The sequence below is a fragment of the Anas acuta genome, chromosome 2, assembly GCF_963932015.1.
Source record: "Anas acuta chromosome 2, bAnaAcu1.1, whole genome shotgun sequence".
NCBI lineage: Eukaryota > Metazoa > Chordata > Aves > Anseriformes > Anatidae > Anas > Anas acuta.
The window spans coordinates 117077276-117088772 of NC_088980.1; the positions used below are offsets into that span (position 1 = coordinate 117077276).

The following is an 11497-nucleotide window of genomic DNA, read 5'->3' on the forward strand; positions in this document are numbered from 1 at the left end:
TTTGAAGTTATTCTTCTTGCATGAGAAACTGTGCAATTTGAGGGAAAAATCTCTGAACCTATAATATTGAGAACCACTTAGTATCTGCACACTCATGCCAGCAGATGAGAAACTCGTTCCTCCTGGTGTCTTGGGAAGAACTGCCTCAGCAAGCTCTCCAGCAGTGCAGAGCCTGGCTTGCCACAGACACAGCTCTAGCTCTACAGGGACAGGACATGATAAACTTTCCCATGAAAAAAAACCACCAGCAGAGCTTCACAGGAAATCAAGAAAAAGATCAGGAGCTTGGGAGTTGAATGGATGCAGCAGGAGTGGTCCTTTCTCCTGGCAAGCACAGAAAATGAAGGGAGCACAGGAAAACTCTGTGCTCCTCTTGACGGAGCAGTGAATCAAAGCTAACAAGGGAAGACAAAATTCAATCAAAACATGTGCTGGTGCCTGCATCATTATTGTCCTAAGCTATCTCATGCTTTGCCAAAACCCTTTACCCTTGTCTCCAGGAGCTTCACACAGATAACACACAAATAAAAATTCCTGGATAGACAAATATCCACATTGTCCTTGGGTGACTTTTAAAATATGCCTTTTGTGCAAAGAAACTAACATTTTCTAAAGCTTTTTGGACTCATTCCTTCTGCAAACATAGAATACCTACTATGCTTTGTAGTTCCACTAGCTTGGTTAATGTTTTTTCATAAGGAATTCTAGCAGGAACCACCATTAGAGAAGGAACTTAGTTCTTTGAACTGCTCTAAATAATATAAGTTTCACTTTCATCCCAAGAAGTGTTAAGGATGCACAAAAACACACAGGGAATTTTGTGCTAGCACCACTGATTATATTACTTTCAAAAGAGAAATAAAATCTTACCCTGAAGCTTAGAATTATTAGAGTGAACAGCCAGAATCTATTATACTATAGAAATATCACACAGAGAGCATTCATGAAAGAATTCGCCAGACAACTTGCTATGGTACGAAATTGTTCATTTTGTACACATTGTCTCATTACTTACTTTCCTCCTTATTAATGATGAAGTCATAATATGAGGGTAAATTAAAAGTCTTTCTGCTGTAACAGAGGAAAAAAATAATCCCAAAATCATCTGGGTTAGGTTTTAGTTACACTGCACGCTCACAACACATTTAATCTGGTGTAGGTTCAGGTTCCTGATTGATAGGTGGTCCCCTTCCTTCATGCCAGCATTAGTTCCCCCCCAAGATGTGGCATGAGCCAGACTGAGAAACTGATGTGGCTGAAAGTTGTTTTTTTGTCCTCGACCTCCTACTCCTGGGCTAGTTTGCAGCCATCAGGTTCCTTCACCCAGTCCCTGTCAGTACAACAGATGCCACAGGAACTAATAAGCTAATAAGAAGCCTTTTACTGGGAGCCCACAGGTAGGTACAACGGCATCAACGGATCCAGAAACTAAACACAGTCTTCCCAAGCCTGAGAAAATCAGTGAAGGAAGCTGCTCATACCACTGCAACTTGGAGAGCGCCCTGTGAGTGTCAGCACTCATCTGCTGCCTCCATCACAACGTGCCACCTTGGAAGAGGCTGGACCAGACCTCTCAAAGGCACCAAAGTGCACTCTAGCATTTCTAAGGTGTCACTCATTTCCATGCTCTGCAAGCCCCCTTTTGTCCCCCTTAACATCTCTTCATCCAGCCAGATCCTAACCCAATGCTGTTAACTTTATTTTTTAATAAGTTGCATTAAAAATGTTACAGCTAGCATGAAATGCACTTCACCATCAGCCTCTCTGGGCAATCCTGCCCCAAGGACTGTGTATCACTCTGCTCTGTCTGAGCTCCTCATCACATTTCAAAGGAACATTTTCATTAGTTCCTGGGTGACTCAGGAACCTAATTCCTGTTTTAAAAGCAACTTGGGAACTAAAATTTCAGCTTAAGTCCCAGGAAATTGACTCTCAGTCACTTTGACACTTCTCCATGCATTCCCCCATGGTTTTGTTCTTAATTTGTCTAGAATATAATAGAAGCAAATTAGGCACTAAGGAATTGCGCCTTATAGAGACACATTCTTATGGAGACTATGTAAAAACAAAACAGGCTTCAAATTTTGTATTCCTCTAGGAAAAATAAATCCTACATAGCACCTTTAAGGAGTCTTTTTAGGCTCAGCCTAAGAAACGTAGTGTCTTTACCCATGCTGTAGGGTCTGAGAGCACTTGCTAGGCACCAGTGCATGCCTTAGATACAACTGGACAAGGTATACACGGGCAGTAACCCTCTCTCCATTTTAATGGTAGGGAAAGCCAGACAATCAGGTTGAAAATGAGACCCAAAACACTCCAGTCAGCCCTCCAGGCAAGGCATGTTACAGCCGATGTCCACTCAGAAGCGTAGATACAGCTTTGGCAAACGCAGTACAGAATTCTTTTAACAATTATTAGATCGATTACTTCTTTCTCCTCTTTACAACTTACCATAGTTGAAGCTAGGAGTAAATCTTCCCATTGTCAACTGTATTTTTAAAGCATGAAAAAAATACCTTTACATGTGTTTCAGCCTGCTTTGTTCTTTGACAGTTTTACTATCTGTGTATCTCATTGTTCAAAAAAAAAAAAAAAAGCTTGGATCTAAAGAAAAACCACACACACACACACAAAAAAAAATCTGAACATGAAGTGTTCCTTCTTTCTATCTCCATTTAGTGAATGGTAGCTAACACTTTTTTTTTTTTTTTTTTGGTAATTAGCTGAACATGCATCAACTGCTCCAAAGGCTACTGAAGTCAGTGGATTTTTTGCACCAACTTTGATGGGTTCAGATCAGCCTCAGAGCACTTAAATTCACGTTGTATTTTCAATTCTCTCCTGCCCAGGTGCTTCACATGTGGAGATGAGCTGAAATAGAAGTAAGCCCATTAACTGTTCTTCTTCCAGACCTCCTCAATACAGTCAGAACTTTGTCGTGATTTTAAATACCACATTTGTGGCCCTGATCTACTTTTTTATTCTTACTTAACCTTTTGGATGTGCCTGAGTTCACACAGTCAGGGACCTGCTCTTCAAAGATAAACAAATTGTTGGAGAACTAAGCAATACGGGAAATTCACGTGCTTTGCTACTGAATTAAAGGGTGGTAGGCCGAAAAAGTCATTAGTTTTAGTGACCACAGTGGGTTTTATATAGAAGAAAGGTTTCATTCCCTAAATTGGCTCACATGTTATTGCTAATGAATGTCTAACAAAGATTCTTCTCTATAAAATGTGATCATTTTACACAGGAGATTTATCAGTCGAGTTCTTGGAGAGATTGAGGCATTGGAGTCTTTTAAAAGTCCATTTTTTAAGTCTCTACTCCACATATTGCTTTTATGACCTAAAAAGCAAAGGGACTCCACATGCAGTAGGGTTCAATTGAAATTATTGTTGGAACATAGGAATACAACAGTAGGACTGTATTCATCACAAGAGTTACACTTTTTGTTGCGAGAGCTCAAGAAAAGTCCATAAGGATCAGAGTTGCAAGCCAGCTCTTTCATTTGCTCGTTCTTTGTGCCGCACTTTGTCTCTCCCTCTCTGCCAGCAAGAGGGTCACTTCGTGCAGGCAGCCTTCTCCCGCGCTTGCCCTGCAAAAAGTTTGCTGGCAATTTGTTCAAAGGTTTCCCCCATCTTGTTAAAACATGAACACACGTACGGCCAGGCTGCCGTCCATGAGCTGGAGCTGCGTGAGCCACGAGGCGCAGGCAGGCCTGCACGTGGGAAGGGGGAACTCACATCACTCATTTTGGTGCTTGAGGTGGGCACGACCTGCAGTCAGGGTGCCCAGTTCCCTCTGTGATCAGCAGAGAGAGGTGGGCAGCTCAGAGGGGCAGCTCATATAGCACATACATCAGATGCCTAATGTTAGTTGAGACAACTGTCCTTTTAACGTAAAATAAGTAAAGGAAGTCTTTTCCTTGACTGAAGACCAAATAAGCCTCTAAAAACCTCTTGGCAGGCCACATCAGTGCACACTTCAGCATTATCCAACAATAACAAACACACATACATGCGCATAAAAGAGAGACCATGTGGCCACAAGCCATATGAAGTGAAGCACTAGGCCATATCAGACCTCCTGCTGTATGCTTTGTGTTGAGGCAGGAGAGGTATAAATGCCTTGCTCCTCGTACAGTGTATTACAGCACTGTAGCGAAGGAGTTTTGGGCATTAACAAAAGGTTTGTGCTTCCACTCAATAACAGTGGCAGAGTGAGAAAAGAGGAAAAGTAGTAGACAAAAAGAAATCATACTCGGATGCTAAATATTTGCAGTTGTGCTCACTCAGGACTAGCACCTCTATACTTTCACAGCTACACTGTGGAAGGCAGTGTTTCACAATTGCCGCAGTTGTTAGGCAAAAGGTATTGGGGCATGGGATTTGTGTTCCATGGAACACTGAAATTTAGGTTTGAACATCTGCAGTCTTTAACAGCAATCCCATCAACTGCACAGATTCCCAATGTGCAAGTCTCTACACACAATTACCATGCAGTTGTGTAGAAGCAAAGTGGGCACTGGCTCAGTGCTGCAGTGGTTGGTCAGACAGCTCTGTCTGCACATGCAGGTTGGGTTGATCTAGGACAAGCACAGCCCCAGCTACATAAGATGAATAGAGAAGAACCTGTAGCTAAGAGGGAGTCTTCCCGCGACATCCTAGTGCACATGAACCATTGCTGGGGGGCAGCAGCTCCCACTTCACCCCTCTAGCTGCTGCTGAGCTCCTCATCTCACTTGCTTCACAGACAAGGTAAGGAAGGATCACAGAACAACACAGGTAGGATGCCCAGCTTCATTCAACATGTAAAAGGCATGGCCCTACCAACATGAAGACCCAGGTACGTAAGGAGCTGGCCAGAGAAGCGTATGTAAGGTGATGTGCATGGGACTTTTTAGATGGTCATAACTCCTGCTTCTACACCCCCCACCCCACCCCATTTAGGTGCATTATTGGTATTTGCGCTTTGCACAAACATAAATAAATAAATAAAAATTGACTGTCATCATTGTGGTCTTTAGCTATGTCACTACTAGCAACTGAAACGTGCTCAGCACTGCTCAGTGGCATGGAGGTCCACCAGCACAAGGCAGCCTGTATCTGTTGTCACCCTGCAGAGCCACACATCACTATCATAAAGAGCAGTCTTCAGCAAAATGATAGTCCATTCTGTCTCTTAACTTGCTGCTGTTTGCTTTGGGACTGTAAGTTTTGTTGGATACCATTAACAGGTCTTTGGATTACAGGAAGAGGAGCTAAGAGCAGAATGCAGTTTAGTTTCAGAAACCTGTTCCAGACTGTATCCATTAAGGCCATAAGACAGAAGAGAAAAGGGGCTGTTGCTCATGAACACATTCTAAACTCTCTGCTTTTTTGAAACAACTCTGCAATCATTATCTTGGCTCTGGCCCCCTCTCATTTAACCTCATCTGCCTGACTCTAAATTCATGGAACAGATTTGTGCTGCCTTGGACTCCCTGCAGTTGGCTGCTGTAGTATTCTTGAACTTAAACAAAAAAAAAAAAAAAAACCACAAGCCCACATTTGATACCATTAATCATATTGCCATATGTAATAAATTGGCTGCCGGTGGTACATTGCCTCCAAGTGTCACATGGTTCCAATCACAGCTCTGCCAACTGAAAGTGGTTGCTGGAAACTCTGACTCTTCCTCTCAGGCGCTCCTACCGCGGGGTCCGTGGGGCTCTGTCCCGTTTGTACCACACATTAATGACCTGCTGGCTGCCTAGCAGCACAAAGGCCAAGAGTTACAAGTACGCACATGTTTGTAAGTGCCGCTATACATAAGCAATAACCTGTTTGATATCAGAGTCACATCATTACAAAGTCAGCTTTCTGACAGCATTTGCGAGGTTTGAAGGCTAATTCAGTACATCTCTAATTTGCAGCTTAAGTATCTGCCAGAATGAAAGGTGGGGAAGCGGGGGGAAAGTATTAAATTTAGCTGTGTAAAATAATTCAGGGAACAAGAGCACTGCTCTTATGATTCGGCTTTTGCAACTGTCAGGGCTCTTGTCAAGTCACAGCTGGAATGCTGCAGATTTACAAGAACAATAGAATTATTTGGGGGAGGAGGTGGGGAGAAAGGAATAACATGCTATTTGTAGCACTTCAGCTAACACTTGGACACAGGTTCTCTGGATCTTTTAAAGTAAGCACAGACACTGGTTTAAAAAAAAAAAAAAAGTAAAAAACACTTTTGATCCTTTACCAAAGTTTGCCTTGAATCTTTTCTCAGAGCAGCAAAAATAATCTATTGACTTTAGAGCTGGAACCAGAAAAACAGCACTGTTTTTGACCATTGTGAAGTGTCTTTCTACACGGCAGTTGGACGTGGTGAAGGGAAAGGAGGCTACTGTAATGAAATAATTGATGACCATTTGTATTATATTAGAGCTCCAGTTGTGGAGCTGGGCCCCACTGCAATAATTATCACAAAAAGGCAGAACAAAGACAGCTCCTGATCATGGGAGGTCTCGCTCTGGTCTCTTAAGCTCACTGACTCAGTTCTCCTCCCTCAAACCTTCTTACTACTGCCTACTCTTACTTGAAGAAAATACATAGATACTTCTGTAGCCGTAGGCAAGGAGTAAAAGAACACCATGGGGACACCTGCTCTCACAGACCTTCAGTCAGGCCAAGAAAAGGAAGCCCTGTAAATCCAAACAAAGAAATGAAAACTAAAATACAGAGAATCAGCAGTCCTCTTTGGTGTCCAGAGTCTCAAAACCTCTTGGCTAGACCAAGGAAGGGTGCCGGCAGCATTGAAGATGCTGTGACGTGGAAGCTCATAGACACTAGTAGCAAGAGCACATCCACCAGATCACTGATGCATTCCTATACCAAGAGCTATCTCACTTTCTGTACTGTTTCTCATTATTCAACCTAGCTAGACTAATACATATAATGATCTTTGTGCACACACAATGCATACAGACAACATACAACACCTACACTGGAAGAAGCTGGTGGTTTATAGCTCAACATCATGAGAAGCCCTGGACTCATGATATCTGATATTTCATCACTGGACTTCAGCCCTGGAGTCCTTGGCATCTTTTACATATGTAAACAGAAATATAACAGAGGACCAAACTGGAAAGGAGCATAGGAATTCAAATCCACAAACAAGAAATATTAGCTACTCTTATCCACTTTATGAGGGAGTTTTATTTTCCTGATTGCTCCTCAGCTTTACTTGATCTATTTTTCTTCAAAGAGATTTCAGGTTAATGCCTTGAAGGCTTTTCTTTCCTAGGAAGTTGCTCTGAGAGGACTTTTTCCACAAAAGTCTTGATCTTTCAGACCTTTATACCTGCATTTAACTCAACATGTAAAAATCCCAGTTGTAGGATCATTTGTGAAAAGAGACAAGCATGCACAAAAATGCTTACAGGATCTGAGATTCACAAGGAAAAACTGTATAGTTGTCAAGTTGAAAATGCACAATACTGAATCATGCTGTCAAGAAGCTGACACCTCTACAATGCTTGGTATCTTACTACCCACTGGTGACATTTTTTTTTTTTTTTTAAATGTTTCATGAGCCTCTCTCATGAACAAATGCTCTTGGAAGTAGACTACATGAGACATTGCCAGCTGACTTCACAAACATATCATTCTGAAATGTATACAATCAAGGGCATTATTTTAGATGTATCCATAGATGCCTTACACTATTTCAGCTATAACAACCAGATGACAGTGTTATTTCTGCATTGTACCCTGTAGTACCTTTACCGGGCAAGCTTGTCAGGTGAACTGAGCTACGCACGTTTACTATATTGTTTTAATGCAACGCAGACCAAAACAGAAGATAGAAGCTTCTTCTCTGTTGAAGCAACACCATTTTTTTGGTCTAGACTCGCAGGCCTTAAGGGAATTGAGAGCAGCAGCTCTGAGCGTTGCTGGAAACCACTAATTCCCAAGGAGCACACATTACATTAGGAAGAAGCAAGCAACCACTGCTTTGTCAGTTAGCCCAAAGTTTCTGCTTACCAAATGCCTTACTAAGAGTTACACACAGAATCGCACTCTAGTTCAGTGAATAGCCTTAAAATAATCTGGAAGAACCAAACAAACAAACAACAGTTTATAATTGTATGCAAATATTCCAGAAAGGTGAGCAGGCATCACTCAAAAGGAATGATACTTAACTGGGGAGGAAGAACAGGGAAGAAGAGGTTATTTACTTTCACTGTTCCCAAGAATCAATGTATAGAATTAGCCTTTTTTTTTTTTTTGGGGGGGGGGGGGGGGGGGAGCCTCTTCCGTACAATGAGGACACTGACACAACAAATAATTTTAAACACACGTTTAATTTTAAGCTCAGTGCAGGTTAAATGAAGTCAACAAGCCTTCCCTACAGGTTAGGTATACTGGATTGTTTGGTATGTGGTATTAGGACACAAGTAGTATCACGCAGACAGCCACCACCACTTTATTGCTGCTCCTATTATCCAAAGCAGAAGAGGTACACTTAACCTGCAGAAGTTTAACCACACCAGAAGCAATACAGTGCAAGCATATAACATTATTAAAGATATAATTGTAGCAGAAGCTATCCAAATCCAGTAAACTGTAATAAAAAAAAAAAAGCTACATAATCCTCCACCTAGCAATATAGAGAAAGAAAAGCAGTACCAAAGAAGTCTTGCTTCAAAGATCTAGTTTTTAATTATATCCATTATATCGAATCTGTTCCTCATAAAGAGCTCCAACTCTGAGACATAACCAAGCTCTGACAACAGGGTAAATTTCCCACTAACATGACTAATCACCAGTCAGGTACCCACCTTTCAGTAACCACACACTGTAGCTTTACTAGGCTAGGCTGCGTTTCTAAAGTCCACCTGTTGACTAAATAAAGACAAGAGTTCTACACTGAGAAACCTAGGTCCATAGATCTTGTGTTCAGCTACACACTATCTCACAAACACAACAGAAAAATAGATGTTTATTTCAAGGATATTATTCATTTCACATGAACAGTTAACCCCAGCTAGTGGGTCTGTTTTTTGTTACATCTCCCCCCCCCATTTTTAAGTAGGATATGCCCTAGTTGTTCCACATTATTCATATATAAACAGCTATGTACGACAGCAAAATATATGCATTAGATTAGAATTTTTAAGATGTAGATCAATAAAAATAAAAACAAACAAAAAAACACACTAAACCCTCTAGGCCTCTATAGAGTAAATTAAAGCACTTAGTGAAAGGAAATACTGGCATATACAAGGGCTTTGAATTTCAAATATTCTTCAAGAAGTTATTAAAATGAGACTCTACTGCTGAGAAAGAGACAAAATACAACCATATTTCTTGGTATATCCCTTACAATTGCAAAAGAAATAGTCATTACATTAGCTTAGACTCAAAGTCATTTTCCCACTTTTAATGCCTTATGATTATTATAGGTTTCTAAACTCCCCAAGAAGGCAGCAACTCATATGAAGGATCTATTTTCATTCCAGTTTTTGTCTTTTTAGCTGTCTGCCAATCTAAGAGAAATATACTGGGCTTTACCCTATTTGAACCTTCATGGTTTTAATGCAGGGTTTAGCCTGTATTGCTATAAACTGTGTACATGAAGACTAGCATTTGCGTTTCCATCAGATTTGGATCCCAAATTACAAACAGGTGTGCTGAAGCTCAGAGCTCTTCAAAATAGCTTTCTACTTGCTGGTCAAAAGTCTGAGCAGAATATTCCTTTTGCTTATTTAAGGGAACTAGCGAATACTCCTCTGCAAAAGTTGTGATAACATCATCACTGGTAACATCTGCCTGGGGGCTGGCTGTCCCAGAGTCATCAGAGCCTTCATCCGTTGAGAAAAATTCCTCTCTCATCGAGGAGCTCACGCCATCTTCCTCAGCTGGGAAATTGTGTTGTGACAGATGCCTTCCAGAAGCATGATTTGTTGAGCAGGCCTGCTCGGTACAGTCTCTGACCCAACATCGTGGTGGTTCACGCTGCACCCGATGGTTGTCAAGCCCTGCCAGCAGCTGCACAGTCTTTCCACTCTCTGTCATTGCATGAATTAGGAACAGCCCCAAGGGACATTCACCAGTGGAGTTCGTGCTGGTAGGTGGGGCATGGCTTGTAAATCTGCAAGCTACGGAAGGCAGGAACAGAAAGAGACCAAGCTAAAGAAACCCATCAAACACCCAAAACCAAGAAAGAAAGCCCCCTATAACACCTCATCACTAAATACTTCAAGACTCTCATACCATTTCCACCCCACACCTTTGATAAGATGTACTGATTACCCCAAGACTAATATAATCTGTGCATGGTTAGAAAGCGAAGCCTTCAAGGAGCAAACAGGAACACCATACTCCATTTCAATAGCCCCTGCCGGCTGCCACCCAGAGCTCTCATATCCTTGGGACCTTGTTTCCGTTGTGTTACACGTACGCCCATGGACAAAAATTCAGCTTCAGCAGCACCCAACTGGAGCTCAAGTCAGATTAAATTCATCCTCCTCCCTCCCAGTACAACCACCCCCTTCTTGCTGGTCACCTTCCATAGCCCTGGTTTCAGCTATTTCTTTCCATGCTGAAGTCATCTGCCTGCATCTGCTTTGGGATCTATCTGGCTCGGATCTATCATGCTGCTGGCTCTGGCTATCTGCTTCAGCAAGAACAGGGAAATCTCTCGAGCCATCCTGATGAGACATTTTGTTGAGTTCCACCTAAAGCCAACAGCAAAGCAGCAATGAAAACAGGAAACCAGCGAAGAACTCTTAAAAGACAATGGGAAGCAGATTCCAAAAACTGTAAAAGCCAGACTTATCTCTCATCCAGCAAGATAAAAAGGAAGCCACAACGACGAGTCTTACCTTATAGATCACCCCTAACTTTTGCACAAAAAAAGACCTTTCCTCCTTATTCCTCGCTAGGAACAAAATGGCAACTTTACCACCTTCCGCAGGCAGGGGGGGTGGGACCAAAAGTAAGAAGCAAACCCCTGCAGGCGGAGCTAACACAGCACATGATCATTTCAATCAGCAAAGCTCTTCCAGGCCTAGCTAAAGGAGAAGCGCATGAAAGCTGTGTGTGATAATTGAGCCTTAAAGGAGTCCAGCATGGAAAAGTTCCTTCAGTCCTCAGAGAAGCAAAGGAAAGGCAAATTTCTCCCTTGGCTGAGCCATGACTGGCATAGAGAAAAGAGAGGGACAGGATAAATAGTTTATACTCATTTGTAATAGGCTAACGTGTTTTATCATACTGTGTAATAAGGCTTTCTTTCATTTTTATCATTATGTGTTTCAGTTTTATCATTTACCTGTATTTATCTGCTCCAACAACCAAATAGGTACTTTTCCTTCTCTTGCTAAATCTGTATCCCAGATTTTTCTTCCCGCTGGACTGCATGACCCTAGTATTGCCCCTCTTAGGTCCAATTGGATGGTAGATTTTCACTAGCTTAAGTGTTTCTTAAGCTTGTTTTAGCACTCTGTGAATTC

The 11497-nt window shown here is 41.9% G+C and overlaps 1 long non-coding RNA gene across 1 annotated transcript; it reads right to left on the reverse strand.

The window, feature by feature from the left end:
* Window positions 1-8328: 8328 nt before the first annotated feature.
* Window positions 8329-11070, reverse strand: LOC137851071 (uncharacterized). The gene is made up of 3 exons (XR_011092984.1): window positions 10871-11070; window positions 10552-10723; window positions 8329-10144 (listed from the first exon to the last, which is right to left on the reverse strand). It is a non-coding gene; the product is annotated as an uncharacterized lncRNA (long non-coding RNA).
* Window positions 11071-11497: the final 427 nt, after the last annotated feature.